Source organism: Lucilia sericata, unplaced genomic scaffold (assembly GCF_015586225.1).
Source record: "Lucilia sericata isolate MDLA Ls3-8-SP2 unplaced genomic scaffold, ASM1558622v1 Contig000840F_arrow, whole genome shotgun sequence".
Classification (NCBI taxonomy): domain Eukaryota; kingdom Metazoa; phylum Arthropoda; class Insecta; order Diptera; family Calliphoridae; genus Lucilia; species Lucilia sericata.
This window is the reverse complement of record NW_023994832.1, coordinates 6009-26561: the sequence shown is the minus strand read 5'-3', so window position 1 is coordinate 26561 and position 20553 is coordinate 6009. Positions and strand designations below refer to the sequence as shown.

The 20553-nt window shown below is 33.7% G+C and overlaps 1 protein-coding gene across 2 annotated transcripts in view; it reads right to left on the bottom strand.

Moving 5' to 3' along the window:
• The window catches only part of LOC119608470, a 134983-nt gene extending 115405 nt beyond the window's left edge, over window positions 1-19578 (bottom strand). For both annotated transcript variants that reach the window (XM_037962906.1, XM_037962905.1), the window contains exon 1: window positions 18670-19578. The gene's annotated coding sequence lies outside the window, so the exon portion shown is untranslated. The remainder of the gene's footprint in view (window positions 1-18669) is intronic.
• Between the last annotated feature and the right edge of the window lie 975 nt (window positions 19579-20553).

Genomic DNA, 20553 nt, shown 5'->3' with positions numbered 1-20553 from the left:
AGTATTTTTTGGTCATACCCGAACAAAAGTACTTACACTTTGCTCCAATATTACTTCCCTATTTACCGGATAAGTATATATTGTGCTGGTTTACATGGTTTACATTGACAGCGAGCCAGCGGGTCCGACGGAAGGATATGTCTTAATTTAAAGTTGTAGTTTCGCTTTTCTCAGTCCTCTTGTCTTTTCTTTTTTTTAGCTTTCACCAGTTTTTTTCGTTTAACGCGTTGATGAGACATGCAAAAGGTTTGACTCAAATGTACAACTCAAAAAAAGTTTAGTAGATATTATACTTTGGCTGTTTTGTAATTTTGTTTTTGTAACAAAACAACAAGCAAAATGAGAAAAACAATTTTTGTTACAGCATTAACAACGGCGATATATGTATAACTAAAAAAACCCTTTCGAAAGGTTGCAATGCGTAAACTACAAAACAACCGAAAGAACCGTTTAACTCACGTCACGGTAGTATTTACATTAGGAAGGCGTCGAATATAAGGAGATAAACAATTTTTATGAAATCGGATGGTAACCAAATCCTGTCTCCTCTACCTATATAATATGACATTTTTCCAGAACCGTCTGGGCCATTTTAATATTTATAAAGATGTAATTATCTTTGTTTTGTTTGTGTGTGATTATATGCAATTATCACAACTACATACAGCAACAAAAGCTAAACAGTTGTTTAGTATTAGACTACCTACTACAACTACCTTCGCAACATTTAAAATAAAAAATAGCACGCACTCATTCAGTCAGTCACTCACTTGCAAACATTTCATATCCCCAAAAAAAGAAGAAGAATGGAATTCACACAGAAAAAAATGTAACGGAAATTAATGTCATTCTGTAAACAATCTTTTGTAGTTACACAAGTAGGTATGTGTTAGAGTGAATTTTTGTGTGTTGCTGAAGTGTGTATTTATTGTGAACCGGAGAGTGAAAAAAAACTTCCATAAAAGAAACTTTTACAGTTATTTTCTTGTTTGTACGTTATGCCTGAGAATAAATACATACACTTACAAACTAACACAAACTCACAAACTAAAGCTGTGCCAATTTTTTGGTACCGTTTCGATGGCTTAACAGGACATTTTAAATTAAATAGACGAAGCAAAAAATAATCAAATAACATTTAAAAAAGTTGGTTCTTTTTATCAGATATAAATGTTTATCTCTAGTCTAGAACTACTTCGGGAAGAAAATGAACTGAACTTGCACTAAAGTAAAACTGAACTAGAACTGGACTAGAACTGAACTAGAACTGAATAAAACTGAACTAGAACTGGACTAGAACTGAACTAGAACTGAATAGAACTGAACTAGAACTGAACTAGAACTGAACTAGAACTGAACTAGAACTGAACTAGAACTGAACTAGAACTGAACTAGAACTGAACTAGAACTGAACTAGAACTGAACTAGAACTGAACTAGAACTGAACTAGAACTGAAACTAGAACTGAACTAGAACTGAACTAGAACTGAACTAGAACTGAACTAGAACTGAACTAGAACTGAACTAGAACTGAACTAGAACTGAAACCGAACTGAACTAGAACTGAACTAGAACTGAACTAGAACTGAACTAGAACTGAACTAGAACTGAACTAGAACCAGAACTGAACTAGAAGTAATCTTGACCCGAACTAGAACTGAACTAGACCTGAACTAGAACTGAACTAGAACTGAACTAGAACTGAACTAGAACTGAACTAGAACTGAACTAACTGAACTAGAACTGAACTAGAACTGAACTAGAACTGAACTAGAACTGAACTAGAACTGAACTAGAACTGAACTAGAACTGAACTAGAACTGAACTAGAACTGAACTAGAACTGAACTAGAACTGAAATAGAACTGAACTAGAACTGAACTAGAACTGAACTAGAACTGAACTAGAACTGAACTAGAACTGAACTAGAACTGAACTAGAACTGAACTAGAACTGAACTAGAACTGAACTAGAACTGAACTAGAACTGAACTAGAACTGAACTAGAACTGAACTAGAACTGAACTAGAACTGAACTAGAACTGAACTAGAACTGAACTAGAACTGAACTAGAACTGAACTAGAACTGAACTAGAACTGAACTAGAACTGAACTAGAAACTGAACTAGAACTGAACTAGAACTGAACTAGAACTGAACTAGAACTGAACTAGAACTGAACTAGAACTGAACTAGAACTGAACTAGAACTGAACTAGAACTGAACTAGAACTGAACTAGAACTGAACTAGAACTGAACTAGAACTGAACTAGAACTGAACTAGAACTGAACTAGAACTAGAACTGAACTAGAACTAGAACTAACTAGAACTGAACTAGAACTGAACTGAACTAGAACTGAACTAGAACTGAACTAGAACTGAACTAGAACTGAACTAGAACTGAACTAGAACTGAACTAGAACTGAACTAGAACTGAACTAGAACTGAACTAGAACTGAACTAGAACTGAACTAGAACTGAACTAGAACTGAACTAGAACTGAAACTAGAACTGAACTAGAACTGAAACTAGAACTGAACTAGAACTGAACCAGAACTGAACTAGAACTGAACTAGAACTGAACTACGAACGGAACTAGAACTAAACTAGAACTGAACTAGAACTGAACTAGAACTGAACTAGAACTGAACTAGAACTGAAACTAGAACTGAACTTGATTTGAATAGAATTGAACTAGAACTGAACTAGAATTGAACTAGAAGTGAACTAGAACGAAACTAGAACTGAACTAGAACGGAAAAAGAACTGAACTAGAACAATTTTCTATGGGATTTACACTTATTTAGAGCGTGTATGAAGTAAAAACGCAATATTAAGGAAATTCACAATAAATATCGAATTAAATTTAAACTATACGATTTTAAAATTTTTTAAAAGAAATAGTTTAAAATGGCTTTTAGAAACGCTATTTGTAAATGTGGTTTATTTTGACATGTTAGCAATTTTCTTATTATTTCCGCTTTTTAGATTTTTTCGCTTTAGTTAATTCCTGGGAAAATGTTAAATTATAGCTAAAAAATACAGCATTGCGATTATCTGGATTTCTGTGGAAGGAATGACAAAAACTAATACTTTTTGTAGCATACAAAAATTAAACAATTTGTTACTTGAAAGCAATACCCACACCTTAAAATGTTTCCAACATTTAAAGCTATTAGTTTTTAAGGTTTTCAAAATAAAATCAAGAAATCCTAAAGTCATTACGGTCACCTACTTTCTTAAGTAGTTTCTGTTAATTTTTCTTACATGCTTTGTGTTTTACAATTACCGAAGTCCTTAAAATGTTTTTTTTTTAGCTTTTGGTGTTTTAAAAATGCTTTGTTTTAAAATCTTGACTTTGGTTATTTTCACATTTCTTCTTGCCCCTTCCACCACATTCAGTTTTTATATCACTTTTAATATAAATGGCATGTTACGCCTAAGTGCTTTTAAAGTAATCACCATAGAAATTTTCATCTTAAAATGCTTTTAAAAAATATATGTATGTATTTTTTTCTCTGTGTCCTTATTTACTTTTCTTTATTTTGCCATTAAGTGTTGTTACTCATAGGTGCTAAAAACTTGCTAAGTACTTTTATTACCCAGTTAATATACTTAAAGAGTATTTAAAATTTATAATGAAATATGACGACAAAAAACATGATTTGTTGTACTTTAATGCAAAAGGTAAGTTGTTCCTGGAAACCGTTTAGCAGGATTTACTGTCCATGACTTACAATTAGGAATTAAGATATTACAAGGAATAACATTGCTCATTTCTTTAAACATTTTAATCACAGACTCCTAACAACACAGGTTGATAGAAATATTACATATAGAAAAGTTTTATGTCTAAAACTGATCTAAAACTAATCTAGAACTGAACTAGAACCTGAACTAGAAACTGAACTAGAACTGAACTAGAACTGAACTAGAACTGAACTAGAATGAACTAGAACTGAACTAGAACTGAACTAGAACTGAACTAGAACTGAACTAGAACTGAACTAGAACTGAACTAGAACTTAACTAGAACTGAACTAGAACTGAACTAGAACTGAACTAGAACTGAACTAGAACTGAACTAGAACTGAACTAGAACTGAACTAGAACTGAACTAGAACTGAACTAGAACTGAACTAGAACTGAACCAGAACTGAACTAGAACTGAACTGAACTAGAACTGAACTAGAACTGAACTAGAGCTGAACTATAACTGAACTAGAACTGAACTAGAACTGAACTAGAACTGAACTAGAACTGAACTAGAACTGAACTAGAACTGAACTAGAACTGAACTCGAACTGAACTAGAACTGAACTAGAACTGAACTAGAACTGAACTAGAACTGAACTAGAACTGTACTAGAACTGAACTAGAACTGAACTAGAACTGAACTAGAACTGAACTAGAACTGAACTAGAACTGAACTAGAACTGAACTAGAACTGAACTAGAACTGAACTAGAACTGAACTAGAACTGAACTAGAACTGAACTAGAACTGAACTAGAACTGAACTAGAACTGAACTAGAACTGAACTAGAACTGAACTAGAACTGAACTAGAACTGAACTAGAACTGAACTAGAACTGAACTAGAACTGAACTAGAACTGAACTAGAACTGAACTAGAACTGAACTAGAACTGAACTAGAACTGAACTAGAACTGAACTAGAACTGAACTAGAACTGAACTAGAACTGAACTAGAACTGAACTAGAACTGAGCTAGAACTGAACTAGAACTGAACTAGAACTGAACTAGAACTGAACTAGAACTGAACTAGAACTGAACTAGAACTGAACTAGAACTGAACTAGAACTGAACTAGAACTGAACTAGAACTGAACTAAACTAGAACTGAACTAAACTAGAACTGAACTAAACTAGAACTGAACCAGAACTGAACTAGAACTAAACTAGAACTGAACTAGAACTAGAACTGAACTAGAACTGAACTAGAACTGAACTAGAACTGAACTAGAACTGAACTAGAACTGAACTAGAACTGACTAGAACTGAACTAGAACTGAACTAGAACTGAACTAGAACTGAACGAGAACTGAACTAGAACGGAACTGACTAGTAGAACTAGAACTGAACGAGAGAACTGAACTAGAACTGACTAGAACTGAACTAGAACTGAACTAGAACTGAACTAGAACTGAACTAGAACTGAACTAGAACTGAACTAGAACTGAACTAGAACTGAACTAGAACTGAACTAGAACTGAACTAGAACTGAACTAGAACTGAACTAGACTGAAAACTATAGAACTGAACTAGAGACTGACTAGAACTGAACTAGAACTGAACTAGAACTGAACTAGAACTGAACTAGAACTGAACTAGAACTGAACTAGAATAGAAACTGAACTAGAACTGAACTAAGAACTGAACTAGAACCTAGAACTATAAACTGAACTAGAACTGAACTAGAACTGAACTAGAACTGAACTAGAACTGAACTAGAACTGAACTAGAACTGAACTAGAACTGAACTAGAACCGAACTAGAACTGAACTAGAACTGAACTAGAACTGAACTAGAACTGAACTAGAACTGAACTAGAACTGAACTAGAACTGAACTAGAACTGAACTAGAACTGAACTAGAACTGAACTAGAACTGAACTAGAACTGAAATAGAACTGAACTAGAACTGAACTAGAACTGAACTAGAACTGAACTAGAACTGAACTAGAACTGAACTAGAACTGAACTAGAACTGAACTAGAACTTAACTAGAACTGAACTAGAACTGAACTGGAACTGAACTAGAACTGAACTAGAATTGAACTAGAACTGAACTAGAACTGAACTAGAACTGAACTACAACCGAACTAGAACTGAACTAAAGCTGAACTACAACTGAACTAGAACTGAACTAAAGCTGAAACTAGATCTGTTGGTTAAAATCACCACTTAGGAACAGTCACCCCGAACTACTGGTTGACATAGCCAATAAAAAAGACTTCATAAAAGTACTTACACTAGAGTAACTATGAACATTTTTTATATTCTGTTTAATAAACTTTTAAATAAAATGTTTATTCCAATTTTTCACACTTATTTTGGCTTTATTCTTTGTCCTGTCCATAATTCAATTATAAATAAAGTTTTTGAACAGAAAAAAAAGTGTTTTAAACTTTTTTTGTCTACATCAGCAAACAAAAACTTGAATATAATGAAAATATTACAACAAAAGAAGTGTGACCATAATCGATAAATAGCTCACCAAATAAATGAAATACGAAAATAAGAGAAAATAAATGTTAATAAATTTATTGTTGTCGTTTATTTATGGTCAGCACAAATGACATTGTATTTTAATTGTTTATTACGAACAAATATGGTAACCGAATATAAGACATCATTATACACACCTCTTTCAAATAAACAAACAAATTCTGAAATGTTTACATTGTATTTCGAACACCCACCTACTTATAATTAAGATGTAAACATGAGAAAGTTTTAGGGCCTAAAAGAACAACTTGGGGCACGGAAATGTTTAGGAATTCAAATTTCCCCCATACACAAAATATGTACCTATATCTAATACAGAAAAGACCTGAATAGTTTTTTGACACTTTTTGGAAATATGTTTACAAATAGGAGATAATATATATAATTATACCTTTTATAATAAAATTATTGTTTTTCTGTGGTAAATTATTAAAAATCTTTTCTGTATGGCCCGTGTCTATAAACAACGTTGTCCAGCTATTGATTACTCTGCAAAGAGACACTCATCTAAATGCAAACACATCTGTCTAAACTTACACATGAGATGGCATTTGTTTATTTATGGTTTTCAACAGATACTTGTATTTATAAGAGGATCCTCTATAAAAGTGGCTAAATAGCAAATAGTACTACACATATACATCTACAACTACAAAACTACTTACACATCCCCTTACAAACAAATACATACATTAAACATATGTATTTTATACCCGTCATCCGTTTGTAACACATCGAAATCGACATGTGTGCAAATATTTTTAGATTCTAAAAACGATCTAGATTCTAGGACAATATGTAATCCATCCATCTGTCCGTCTAACTATAACTGAACTAAAACAGAACTAGAAGTAATCTTGACCCGAAACTAGAACTGAACTGGAACTGAGCTAGAATTGAACTAGAACTGAACTAGAACTGAACAAGAACTGAACTAGAACGAACTGAACTGAACTAAAACTAGAACTGAACTAGAACTGAACTAAACTGGAACTAGAACTAGAACTGAACTAGAACTGAACTAGAACTGCACCAGAAACTGAACTAGAACTGAACTAGGACTGAAACTAGAACTGAACTAGAACTGAACTAGAACTGAACTAGAACTGAACTAGGACTGAACTAGAACTGAACTAGAACTGAACTAGAACTGAACTAGAACTGAACTAGAACTGAACTAGAACTGAACTAGAACTGAACTAGAACTGAACTAGAACTGAACTAGAACTGAACTAGAACTGAACTAGAACTGAACTAGAACTGAACTAGAACTGAACTAGAACTGAACTAGAACTGAACTAGAACTGAACTAGAACTGAACTAGAACTGAACTAGAACTGAACTAGAACTGAACTAGAACTGAACTAGAACTGAACTAGAACTGAACTGGAACTGAACTGGAACTGAACTAGAACTGAACTAGAACTGAACTAGAACTGAACTAGAACTGAACTAGAACTGAACTAGAACTGAACTAGAACTGAACTAGAACTGAACTAGAACTGAACTAGAACTGAACTAGAACTGAACTAGAACTGAACTAGAACTGAACTAGAACTGAACTAGAACTGAACTAGAACTGAACTAGAACTGAACTAGAACTGAACTAGAACTGAACTAGAACTGAACTAGAACTGAACTAGAACTGAACTAGAACTGAACTAGAACTGAACTAGAACTGAACTAGAACTGAACTAGAACTGAACTAGAACTGAACTAGAACTGAACTAGAACTGAACTAGAACTGAACTAGAACTGAACTAGAACTGAACTAGAACTGAACTAGAACTGAACTAGAACTGAACTAGAACTGAACTAGAACTGAACTAGAACTGAACTAGAACTGAACTAGAACTGAACTAGAACTGAACTAGAACTGAACTAGAACTGAACTAGAACTGAACTAGAACTGAACTAGAACTGAACTAGAACTGAACTAGAACTGAACTAGAACTGAACTAGAACTGAACTAGAACTGAACTAGAACTGAACTAGAACTGAACTAGAACTGAACTAGAACTGAACTAGAACTGAACTAGAACTGAACTAGAACTGAACTAGAACTGAACTAGAACTGAACTAGAACTGAACTAGAACTGAACTAGAACTGAACTAGAACTGAACTAGAACTGAACTAGAACTGAACGAACTGAACTAGAACTGAACTAGAACTGAACTAGAACTGAACTAGAACTGAACTAGAACTGAACTAGAACTGAACTAAACTGAACTAGAACTGAACTAGAACTGAACTAGAACTGAACTAGAACTGAACTAGAACTGAACTAGAACTGAACTAGAACTGAACTAGAACTGAACTAGAACTGAACTAGAACTGAACTAGAACTGAACTAAACTGAACTAGAACTGAACTAGAACTGAACTAAAACTGAACTAGAACTGAACTAGAACTGAACTAGAACTGAACTAGAACTGAACTGAACTAGAACTGAACTAGAACTGAACTAGAACTGAACTAGAACTGAACTAGAACTGAACTAGAACTGAACTAGAACTGAACTAGAACTGAACTAGAACTGAACTAGAACTGAACTAGAACTGAACTAGAACTGAACTAGAACTGAACTAGAACTGAACTAGAACTGAACTAGAACTGAACTAGAACTGAACTAGAACTGAACTAGAACTGAACTAGAACTGAACTAGAACTGAACTAGAACTGAACTAGAACTGAACTAGAACTGAACTAGAACTGAACTAGAACTGAACTAGAACTGAACTAGAACTGAACTAGAACTGAACTAGAACTGAACTAGAACTGAACTAGAACTGAACTAGAACTGAACTAGAACTGCACTAGAACTGAACTGAACTAGAACTGAATTAGAACTGAACTAGAACTGAACTAGAACTGAACTAGAACTGAACTAGAACTGAACTAGAACTGAACTAGAACTGAACTAGAACTGAACTAGAACTGAACTAGAACTGAACTAGAACTGAACTAGAACTGAACTAGAACTGAACTAGAACTGAACTAGAACTGAACTAGAACTGAACTAGAACTGAACTAGAACTGAACTAGAACTGAACTAGAACTGAACTAGAACTGAACTAGAACTGAACTAGAACTGAACTAGAACTGAACTAGAACTGCACTAGAACTGAACTGAACTAGAACTGAATTAGAACTGAACTAGAACTGAACTAGAACTGAACTAGAACTGAACTAGAACTGAACTAGAACTGAACTAGAACTGAACTAGAACTGAACTAGAACTGAACTAGAACTGAACTAGAACTGAACTAGAACTGAACTAGACTGAACTAGAACTGAACTAGAACTGAACTAGAACTGAACTAGAACTGAACTAGAACTGAACTAGAACTGAACTGAACTAGAACTGAACTAGAACTGAACTAGAACTGAACTAGAACTGAACTAGAACTGAACTAGAACTGAACTAAACTGAACTAGAACTGAACTAGAACTGAAAGAACTGAACTAGAACTGAACTAGAACTGAACTAGAACTGAACTAGAACTGAACTAGAACTGAACTAGAACTGATCCAGAACTGAATTAGAACTAAATTCGAACCGAATTAGAACTGAACTAGAACATATTTTGATGTTGGGTATATAAGATCCTGTAACCGAATATAACACACTCTCATTTGTTCAATATTAATGTCTGCAAATACACTGACTACATGAGTTATTCTGAGGAGGTTTGTGTATGTATTTAGTATCTATGTGTTGATAACAACAGCAATTTTAGCAGACCTTACTACATATACGGGTATTTATTCATAGAAATTTCCACATATTAATGGTTATTGGAAAGAGATGGTGGTGATGGTGGTACCTTTTGTTTGCACAATGTTTTAAAAGGGCAAAAATAAATTCCTATTTTAAATATTGATTTTTTTTTTCCTCTATTTATTTTCCTACTTCTAGTACTTAATAAATACAATAATAATAATAACAACGAGAACAGCTATCTAGTTCTTGTGGTTTGAAAATGTATACAGGTGCTAGTGGTTTTGGGTGGGAGAATTGATTAATGTCCTGGTATATTGGGACTTGAACAATAACAAAAACAACTCAGTCATTATCATCAGCTAACAATGAAATTGATTGTAGTTTTCATTGTTGTCGTTGTTTTCTCTTTCTTTTTTTTGTTTTTTGCTGCAAAGTAGACATAATAACAAAAGCACAACACATTTGCAGTAATAGCAACAAAAAAGGTAATATAATTAATAAAAATGTATTGTTAAGATCATTAATTAAAAAATAAACAATGTGTACTAGTTAACATACAACGATGGTATGCGGCGAGCATCTGTGTATAAAATAAATCAATGGATACATTTTTTTCAGAAATCTATTTTTGCTAGTGCAAAATACGAAATATTATAATATAATAAATACGTTTTTTTGTTTATCTTATTAATCCATAGAAATATGTATTAATAAAATAGTAAACAAACGAAAGTAGATTAATTTAATAAACAAATATTGCTCATACTTTAAGGCACAAAATCATATAGAACTAGATTTATTTTACACTAGGGTCATTCTTGATATGCAAAGTGTCAAAACCAGGCAATTTTCTATATGAAAATTTTCTAGAAAGTTCAGACAGAGTTCTAGTTCTAGTTCAGTTCTATTTCAGTTCTAGTTCAGCTCTAGTTCAGTTCGTTAATTAGTTAGTTAGGTAGTTAGTTAGTTAGTTAGTTAGATAGTTAGTTAGTTAGTTAGTTAGTTAGTTAATTAGTTTTAGTTAGTTTTAGTTAGTTAGTTTGTTGTTAGTTAGTTAGTTAGTTAGTTAGTTAGTTAGTTAGTTTTTAGTTTAGTTAGTTCGTTCGTTAGTTAGTTAGTTCGTTAGTTCGTTAGTTAGTTCGTGTTCGTTCGTTCGTTCGTTAGTTCGTTCGTTAGTTCGTTCGTTTCGTTCGTTCGTTCGTTAGTTCGTTCGTTCGTTCGTTCGTTCGTTTCGTTCTTCGTTAGTTCGTTCGTTCGTGTTCGTTCGTTCGTTCGTTCGTTTCGTTCGTTCGTTTCGTTCGTTCGTTCGTTCGTTCGTTTCGTTAGTTCGTTCGTTCGTTCGTTCTTGTTCGTTTTCGTTCGTTTTTTCGTTCGTCTTCGTTTCGTTCGTTCGTCGTCGTTCGTTCTTTCGTTCGTTCGTTCGTTCGTTCGTTCGTTGTTCGTTCGTTCGTTCGTTCGTTCGTTCGTTCGTTCGTTCGTTCGTTGTTCGTTCGTTCGTTCGTTTCGTTCGTTCTTCGTTCGTTCGTTCGTTCGTTCGTTTCGTTCGTTCTTCGTTCGTTCTTCGTTCTTCGTTCGTTAGTTTCGTTCGTTCGTTCGTTCGTTTTCGTTTCGTTCGTTCGTTCGTTCGTTCGTCGTTCGTTTTCGTTCGTTCGTTCGTTCGTTTCGTTCGTTCTTCGTTTCGTTCGTTCGTTCTTTTCGTTCGTTCGTTCGTTCGTTCGTTCGTTCGTTCGTTCGTTTCGTTCGTTCGTTCGTCGTTCGTTCGTTCGTTTCGTTTTTCGTTCGTTCGTTCGTTCGTTCGTTCGTTTGTTCGTTCTTTCGTTCGTTCGTTCGTTCGTTCGTTCGTTCGTTCTCTTCGTTCGTTCGTTTCGTTCTTTCGTTCGTTCTTTCGTTCGTCGTTCTTTCGTTCGTTCGTTCGTTCGTTCTTCGTCGTTCGTTCGTTCGTTCGTTCGTTCGTTCGTTTTCGTTCGTTCGTTTCGTTTCGTTCGTTGTTCTTCGTTCGTTTAGTTCGTTCGTCGTTCGTTTCGTTCGTCGTTCGTTTTCGTTCGTTCGTTCGTTTCGTTTCGTTGTCGTTCGTTCGTTCGTTATTCTTCGTTCGTTCGTTCGTTCGTTCGTTGTTCGTTCGTTCGTTTCGTTCGTTCGTTCGTTCGTTCTTCGTTCTTCGTTTTCGTTTCCTTCGTTCTCTTCGTTCGTTCGTTCGTTCGTTCGTTCGTTTTCGTTCGTTCGTTCTTTCGTTCGTTCGTTCGTTTTCGTTCGTTCGTTCGTTCGTTCGTTCGTTTCGTTCGTCGTTCGTTCGTTTCGTTTCGTTCGTTCGTTCGTTCGTTCTTCGTTCGTTTCGTTCGTTCGTTCGTTCGTTCGTTTCGTTCGTTCGTTCGTTCGTTCGTTCGTTCGTTCGTTCGTTCGTTCGTTTTTCGTTCGTTCGTTCGTTCGTTTTCGTTCGTTCGTTCGTTCGTTCGTTCGTTCGTTCGTTCGTTCGTTCGTTCGTTCGTTCGTTCGTTTGTTCGTTTTCGTTCGTTTCGTTCGTTCGTTCGTTCGTTCGTTCGTTCTTCGTTCGTTCGTTCGTTCGTTCGTTCGTTCGTTTCGTTCGTTCGTTCGTTTTGTTCGTTCGTTTTCGTTCGTTCGTTCTTTTCGTTCGTTCGTTCGTTCGTTCGTTCGTTCGTTCGTTTCGTTCGTTCGTTCGTTCGTTCGTTCGTTCGTTCGTTCGTTCGTTCGTTCGTTCGTTCGTTTCGTTCGTTCGTTCGTCGTTCGTTGTTTCGTTCGTTCGTTCGTTCGTTCGTTGTTTCGTTCGTTCGTTCGTTTCGTTCGTTCGTTCGTTCGTTCGTTGTTCGTTCGTTCGTTCGTTCGTTCGTTCGTTTTCGTTCGTTCGTTCGTTCGTTCGTTCGTTCGTTTGTTCGTTCGTTCGTTCGTTCGTTCGTTCGTTCGTTCGTTTCGTTCGTTCGTTCGTTCGTTCGTTCGTTCGTTCGTTCGTTCGTTCGTTCGTTCGTTTCGTTTTCGTTCGTTCGTTCGTTTCGTTCGTTCGTTCGTTCGTTCGTTCGTTCGTTCGTTCGTTGTTCGTCGTTCGTTCGTTCGTTCTCGTTCGTTCGTTCGTTCTTCGTTCGTTCGTTCGTTCGTTCGTTCGTTCGTTCGTTCGTTCGTTCGTTCGTTTTCGTTCGTTCGTTCGTTCGTTCGTTCGTTCGTTCGTTCGTTCGTTCGTTCGTTCGTTCGTTCGTTCGTTTCGTTCGTTCGTTCGTTCTTCGTTCGTTCGTTCGTTCGTTCGTTGTTCGTCGTTCGTTCGTTCGTTTTCGTTCGTTAGTTCGTTCGTTCGTTTCGTTCGTTTCGTTCGTTCGTTCGTTCGTTCGTTTTCGTTCGTTCGTTTCGTTCGTTCGTTCGTTCGTTTCGTTCGTTCGTTCGTTCGTTCGTTCGTTCGTTCGTTCTTTCGTTGTTCGTTCGTTCTTCGTTCGTTCCTTTTGTCTTCGTTCCCTCCCCCTCCCCCTCCCCCTCTGGTCCCTGTCCCGTCCCCCTTGGCCCCCCCTCCCTCCCTCGTTTTTCTCCCTGTCCCTGCGGCCGCCTCTCCTCCCCAGCCTCCCCTCCCCTCCCTCTTCTTTCTTCCCCTGCTTTCCTCTTTTCCATGCTCTCCCGTCTCGCTGTTTTAATGTACATTAATTGTAATTTCATTCAAATATAAAATTAAATTGATAAACAGTATTTAAATGTCTTAAAATCTTTGTTGAAAATATATGGAAAAAATCCATAATAAATTGGTAGCATAATAGCCTATTGGAAATACTTAGATTGTAATGGAACTAAAAAATTTTCAGATTTTTAAAAAATGTTGGAAAATTCCCAAATATTGTCAATACATTGCAATTACTTGGTAAGAATTTTCATCACAATTCATTACATAAAAATATCACAAGTATTGCGTCTGTCATCTGCACTAATTTTTCCCATTGGGTTCAAACATTTTATAAATTTGTTTAAGCAAATCAGCATAAAGAGAGTTCAACGAATTGTCTGGAATCTAATATTATGTTACTAAGGCTGTTAACATGGCAGCTTTTAATTAAAATATCTAAAAATTCAAAAGAAATTAGTTCATGTAATAATCATTAGATGGATAAACGATAAATACATTAAAAGCAAATTTCAGCATTGAAAGCTTGTACTTAAAATTGATAAAAATAAAATTCCTAAATCAATAAATTTGATTACAGCAACTAATATTTCAATTCTTATTATTTCAAAAACGAGTTATTGTATGTCATGACCTTTAACCTCTGATATTTTTGGTATTTTTAAGAGAAGGTTTTTAAAGATGTCAGTTGTTTGAACCGCATTTTTCTGATGGTGTCGCCTGATCTTATATGTACATATATAAATGTACATTTACCCAATTATAATATTCAATCAAATTAATCATAATTTGTACAAATAAATACTTTTCTTCCTTATTTACAGCGAATTTTATTCGAATTACAAATAAGATTTCTTGTAGTTAACGCTTAATAAAATCAAAATGAATTTTAATTGTAAATGAAATTCGAAGAAAAATAATATTACAATACAGCTACATATTACCGCTAAGGAAGACATTTTTATTTTCTACCAATATATATTTACCAAAAACATGAAAATAAATTGAATAATTGAAATTCAACACAATCACTCAGAAAATTTTAATACTGCGTTGTCGTGAATACACATAAAGAAATGTTTTTAATTAATTTCATATTAAGGTAAGTATTATTTCTAGGAATAAAAATCAGCGCAAAAAAAACAACAACATATGAATAATAATCTTGTAGGATTTAATTACACTCACATGCCCATGTACATATCAATATTTACATACAGATATATTTGTTTAAATATTGAAATATACTGCCAATTATAGCATCTGGCGCACAAACCCTCAAACACTTTCCAATTTGGTGTATTTATGTATTTATTAAATTTTTTAATGAAAAATATAAAATACATCCTATATTTATGTACATTAATATTATTCATCCTTTGAACGAAATACATATGCATATGTATGCATATGTAATATTTGTATGCGTTGGCTTTTGTTTCAGATTTCGCTTTAAGCAATCGATAGCGAAAAAGAAATCCTTAAGCCTCTTTATATGTATGTATGTAAATTTTTATTTTAAAAATTATTTAGTACTATTTCGAGCCGAACATTTTCTTTCTTTACTCTGAGTAACCACTATGAATAACCTGTCTGCTACGCAGTCAAGTCAAAATTAATTGTACAGAATCGGGAAGGAGGCCCAGTATACGATCTTTCTAGACTATAGACTAGACTATAGACTAGACTATAGACTAGACTATAGACTAGACTATAGACTAGACTATAGACTAGACTATAGACTAGACTATAGACTAGACTATAGACTAGACTATAGACTAGACTATAGACTAGACTATAGACTAGACTATAGACTAGACTATAGACTATAGACTAGACTATAGACTAGACTATAGACTAGACTATAGACTGACTATAGATAGACTATAGACTAACTATAGACTAGACTATAGACTAGACTATAGACTAGACTATAGACTAGACTATAGACTAGACTATAGACTAGACTATAGACTAGACTATAGACTAGACTAATAGACTAGACCTATAGACTAGACTAGCTATAGACTAGACTATAGACTAGACTAGACTATGACTAGACTATAGACTAGACTAGACTAGCTACGAGACTATAGGACTAGACTATAAGACTAGACTATAGACTAGACTATAGGACTAGACTATAGACTAGACTATAGACTAGACTTAGACTAGATATGACTAGACTATAGACTAGACTATAGACTAGACTATAGACTAGACTATAGACTAGACTATAGACTAGACTATAGACTAGACTATAGACTAGACTATAGACTAGACTAGACTAGACATAGACTAGACTATAGACTAGACTATAGACTAGACTATAGACTAGACTATAGACTAGACTATAGACTAGACTATAGACTAGACTATAGACTAGACTATAGACTAGACTATAGACTAGACTATAGACTAGACTATAGACTAGACTATAGACTAGACTATAGACTAGACTATAGACTAGACTATAGACTAGACTATAGACTAGACTATAGACTAGACTATAGACTAGACTATAGACTAGACTATAGACTAGACTATAGACTAGACTATAGACTAGACTATAGACTAGACTATAGACTAGACTATAGACTAGACTATAGACTAGACTATAGACTAGACTATAGACTAGACTAGACTAGACTAGACTATAGACTAGACTAGACTATAGACTAGACTAGACTATAGACTAGATTATAGGCTAGACTATAGACTAGACTATAGACTAGGCTATAGACTAGACTATAGACTAGACTATAGACTAGACTATAGACTAGATTATAGAATAGACTATAGAATAGACTATAGACTAGACTATAGGCTAGACTATAGACTAGACTATAGACTAGACTATAGACTAGACTATAGTCTAGACTATAGACTAGACTGTAGACTAGACTATAGACTAGACTATAGACTAGACTAGACTAGACTAGACTAGACTAGACTAGACTAGACTAGACTAGACTAGACTAGACTAGACTAGACTAGACTAGACTAGACTAGACTAGACTAGACTAGACTAGACTAGACTAGACTATAGACTAGACTAGACTATAAACTAGACTAGACTATAGACTAGACTATAGACTAGACTATAGACTAGACTATAGACTAGACTATAGACTAGACTATAGACTAGACTATAGACTAGACTATAGACTAGACTATAGACTAGACTATAGACTATAGACTAGACTATAGAATAGACTATAGACTAGACTATAGACTAGACTATAGACTAGACTATAGACTAGACTATAGACTAGACTATAGACTAGACTATAGACTAGACTATAGACTAGACTATAGACTAGACTATAGACTAGACTATAGACTAGACTATAGACTAGACTAGACTAGACTATAGACTAGACTATAGACTAGACTCTAGACTATAGACTAGACTATAGAACTATAGACTAGACTATAGACTAGACTATAGACTAGACTATAGACTAGATATAGACTAGACTATAGACTAGGACTATAGATCTAGACTATAGACTAGACTATAGACTAGACTATAGACTTAGACTATAGACTAGGCTATAGAATAGACTATAGACTAGACTATAGACTAGACTATAGACTAGACTATAGATCTAGCACTATAAGACTAGACTATAGACTAGACTATAGACTAGACTATAGACTAGACTATAGACTAGACTATAGACTAGACTATAGACTAGACTATAGACTAGACTATAGACTAGACTATAGACTAGACTAAGACTAGACTATAGACTAGACTATAGACTAGACTATAGACTAGACTATAGACTAGACTATAGACTAGATATAGACAGACTATAGACTAGGACTATAGACTAGACTATAGACTAGACTATAGACTAGACTATAGACTAGACTAGACTATAGACTAGACTATAGACTAGACTATATGACTAGACTATAGACTAGACTATAGACTAGACTAGCTTCTAGACTAGACTAGACTATAGACTAGACTATAGACTAGACTACTAGACTAGACTATAGACTAGACTATAGTCTAGAATATAGACTAGACAATAGACTAGACTATTGACTAGACTATAGACTAGACTATAGACTATTCTATAGACTACATTACATACTTGACTAGGCTACGGCCTAGACTGGACTATATACCAAAATCTCTTCGAAAAGATAATAACCTCTCTCTCTCTAAGAGAGAGAATCTTCAACTTAAAGACTTGTATAGAAATGTTTTCCTTCCACTATCTTTCAAAAACCTAAACAAACAATCTCAATTTCTTTCTTTTTAGAAAAATAGACAAAAATACAAGAAAACACTCTAATTAAATATTGAGCACTTGTTATACATGACATAGAGCTCTGAACTTATCTGTATTTTATTATTATTTATTTGCGTTTTTCTTTTTTCCTTTCTTTAGTTTCAGATTTCAAAGTATCCACAACCCTCACCATTTACTTTTTTTTTTACCAGTAAGCAAGGTAAAAACGTCGAAAAGATAGACTACAGGTGTTTTTGAGACACAAATACCAATAAACGAAATGTTATTTTTGTATTTACAGGTGTCAGATGTTGGCGTTATTTTTTTTTTTTATTTTATGGATATTTAGCATAAGCTAAGGAAGATGTTTGATTCCATATTAATATCAATGAAAATATTCTTAGAATGTATTTGTGTATTAAAGATAATGAGGGCAAAGTGAAAAGTGTCGGATAAAAGTAAATAATTTCAAATAGTCTATATTTTGGACTTAAGCAAAGTTTTAGATATTTTAATTATATCCTTCGGTTTTGTGAGATGGGTATATATAAGTTTATAAATCAGTTTCTGGATGAATACAATAAAATTTTGCGACCCTATAGAGTATAAATGTGTATGTGTTCTACATCGTTATAGATACCGAAGTCTATAAATCTATGTCCGTCTGTCTGCGTGTCTGTCCGTCTGTGTGTTTGTTGAAATCAATTTTCTGAAGACCCCAGATATCTTCGGGATACAAATCTTAAAAATCTTCGGGATAATGAACTTAAACGTAATGGACCCTTTTTCAAGGATCCATCAAAAAAAATACGAAAGAGATTATTATTTATTTTACTTACTTTTTTGTTCTTGTTGTTGTTGTTTAAAAACAATATTGAATATTTTCACAATACTGCTATGATGGTGTATTTGTTGTTATTTTTAAAAATTCTCTATTATACATTCACATAAATGTGTATGTAAATATTTATGTATATAAACGCACAAACACATACAAATACTGTTGTCTATCAGGTATTTTTATAGAGTATTATATCTCTGGTATATATTTTTTTACATTACTTTGTTGTTGTTGTTGTTGCTGCTCTTGTTTTTGTTTATTCTTTATGATATTGGCAACGCAAATTTATTTATAACAAACTCACATTTACATACATACTAATACTCCAGCCTCCTGTTTGGATGTTGCACTCTAGTTTATAGAAGTATAATACACAGTGAAAGAGAATATTGAATATTGACACGCGCTAGTATGTGTTTGTAGTGTAAGTGTATTTGTTTGTTTTTGACGTATAAATTTAAATACAGCTCAATACACTTTTAATATGTTTGTGTCTATAGATGTATTCTGTCTCTATATAAGTTCACTTGTATGTTTGTCGTTTGGTTCGTTTCACTTCACTTCACCTTTGTGTGTTTATTTTAATTTTTATTCACTTGAAATATTTTTTTTTCACTTTTTTCTCTTTGTTTTCTTTATTACAGTTTTTTTTCTTTTATTTTTCACTTTTTGATGAGTTTCCTTTTCCCTTCAACTTTACTAGCAAAGTATTTGTTGTTATAATTTTTATTGTATTTCTTTTACTTTTAATTCTTCTTTTTTTTTCTCTACTTCTCTAAAATTTTATACGCCAAAGTTTTTATGTTTTATTACCTACTTTTAGGGGAATTTCGTTTTGTTTAAAAATTTTCCTTTGTAAATTTTTATGTTGAAACCAGGTTTTTAATTCTTCCACGGTATGTAGTCTTTTTTTAGTTTAGTTATCTGCAATAAAATTAAAAACAAGTAAGAATGTGAAAAAGTGGTATTTCTTGTTTAAATATTAAATTTTTCTGTACAAAGTACTGGTCACATTTTGGCTTGTTTTAATGGTCAATTTTATTATCTGTAACATTAAGTAAGTAATACATAAAAAAGAAAAGTTTGCTGATTTTTATAAAAAAAATCTCTTTGTAAAGGTCGTAAAATATACAATGTTTAAAAAAAATTTTTAGATTTGTTGTAAACTCCTCCAATAAGTTAAAAAAGTTCAAGTATTCTTAGGGCAAATTTTTAAAACTTATTCCTTTTCAAAATGGTGAAGTTAAATTATATATTTTAATTTTTTTCAATGTTTTCCAACACAAGCCAATAAAATCGTATAAAATATCTGCTATTTTAGTTGAAATTCGTAATATTATACAGTTTTTATTTTCTAATGTAAATTTATAAAGTATGAGTTATATTTATTTCTTATGAAGCACGAAATATTACTCATACGTAAAGATGTTAGTATTACAATGAAATCACATTTTTGATTATAAAATCATAATGAATCAATTCGGTTACTCAACAGATCTAGAACAAAAATATAACAGAACTAGAACAGAACTAGAACTGAACAGAACTAGAACAGAACTAGAACAGAACTAGAACAGAACTAGAACAGAACTAGAACAGAACTAGACAGAACTAGAACAGAACTAGAACAGAACTAGAACAGAACTAGAACAGAACTAGATCAGAACTAGAACAGAACTAGAACAGAACTAGAACAGAACTAGAACAGAACTAGAACAGAACTAGAAAGAACTAGAACAGAACTAGAACAGAACTAGAACAGAACTAGAACAGAACTAGAACAGAACTAGAACAGAACTAGAACAGAAACTAGAACAGAACTAGAACAGAACTAGAACAGAACTAGAACAGAACTAGAACAGAACTAGAACAGAACTAGAAC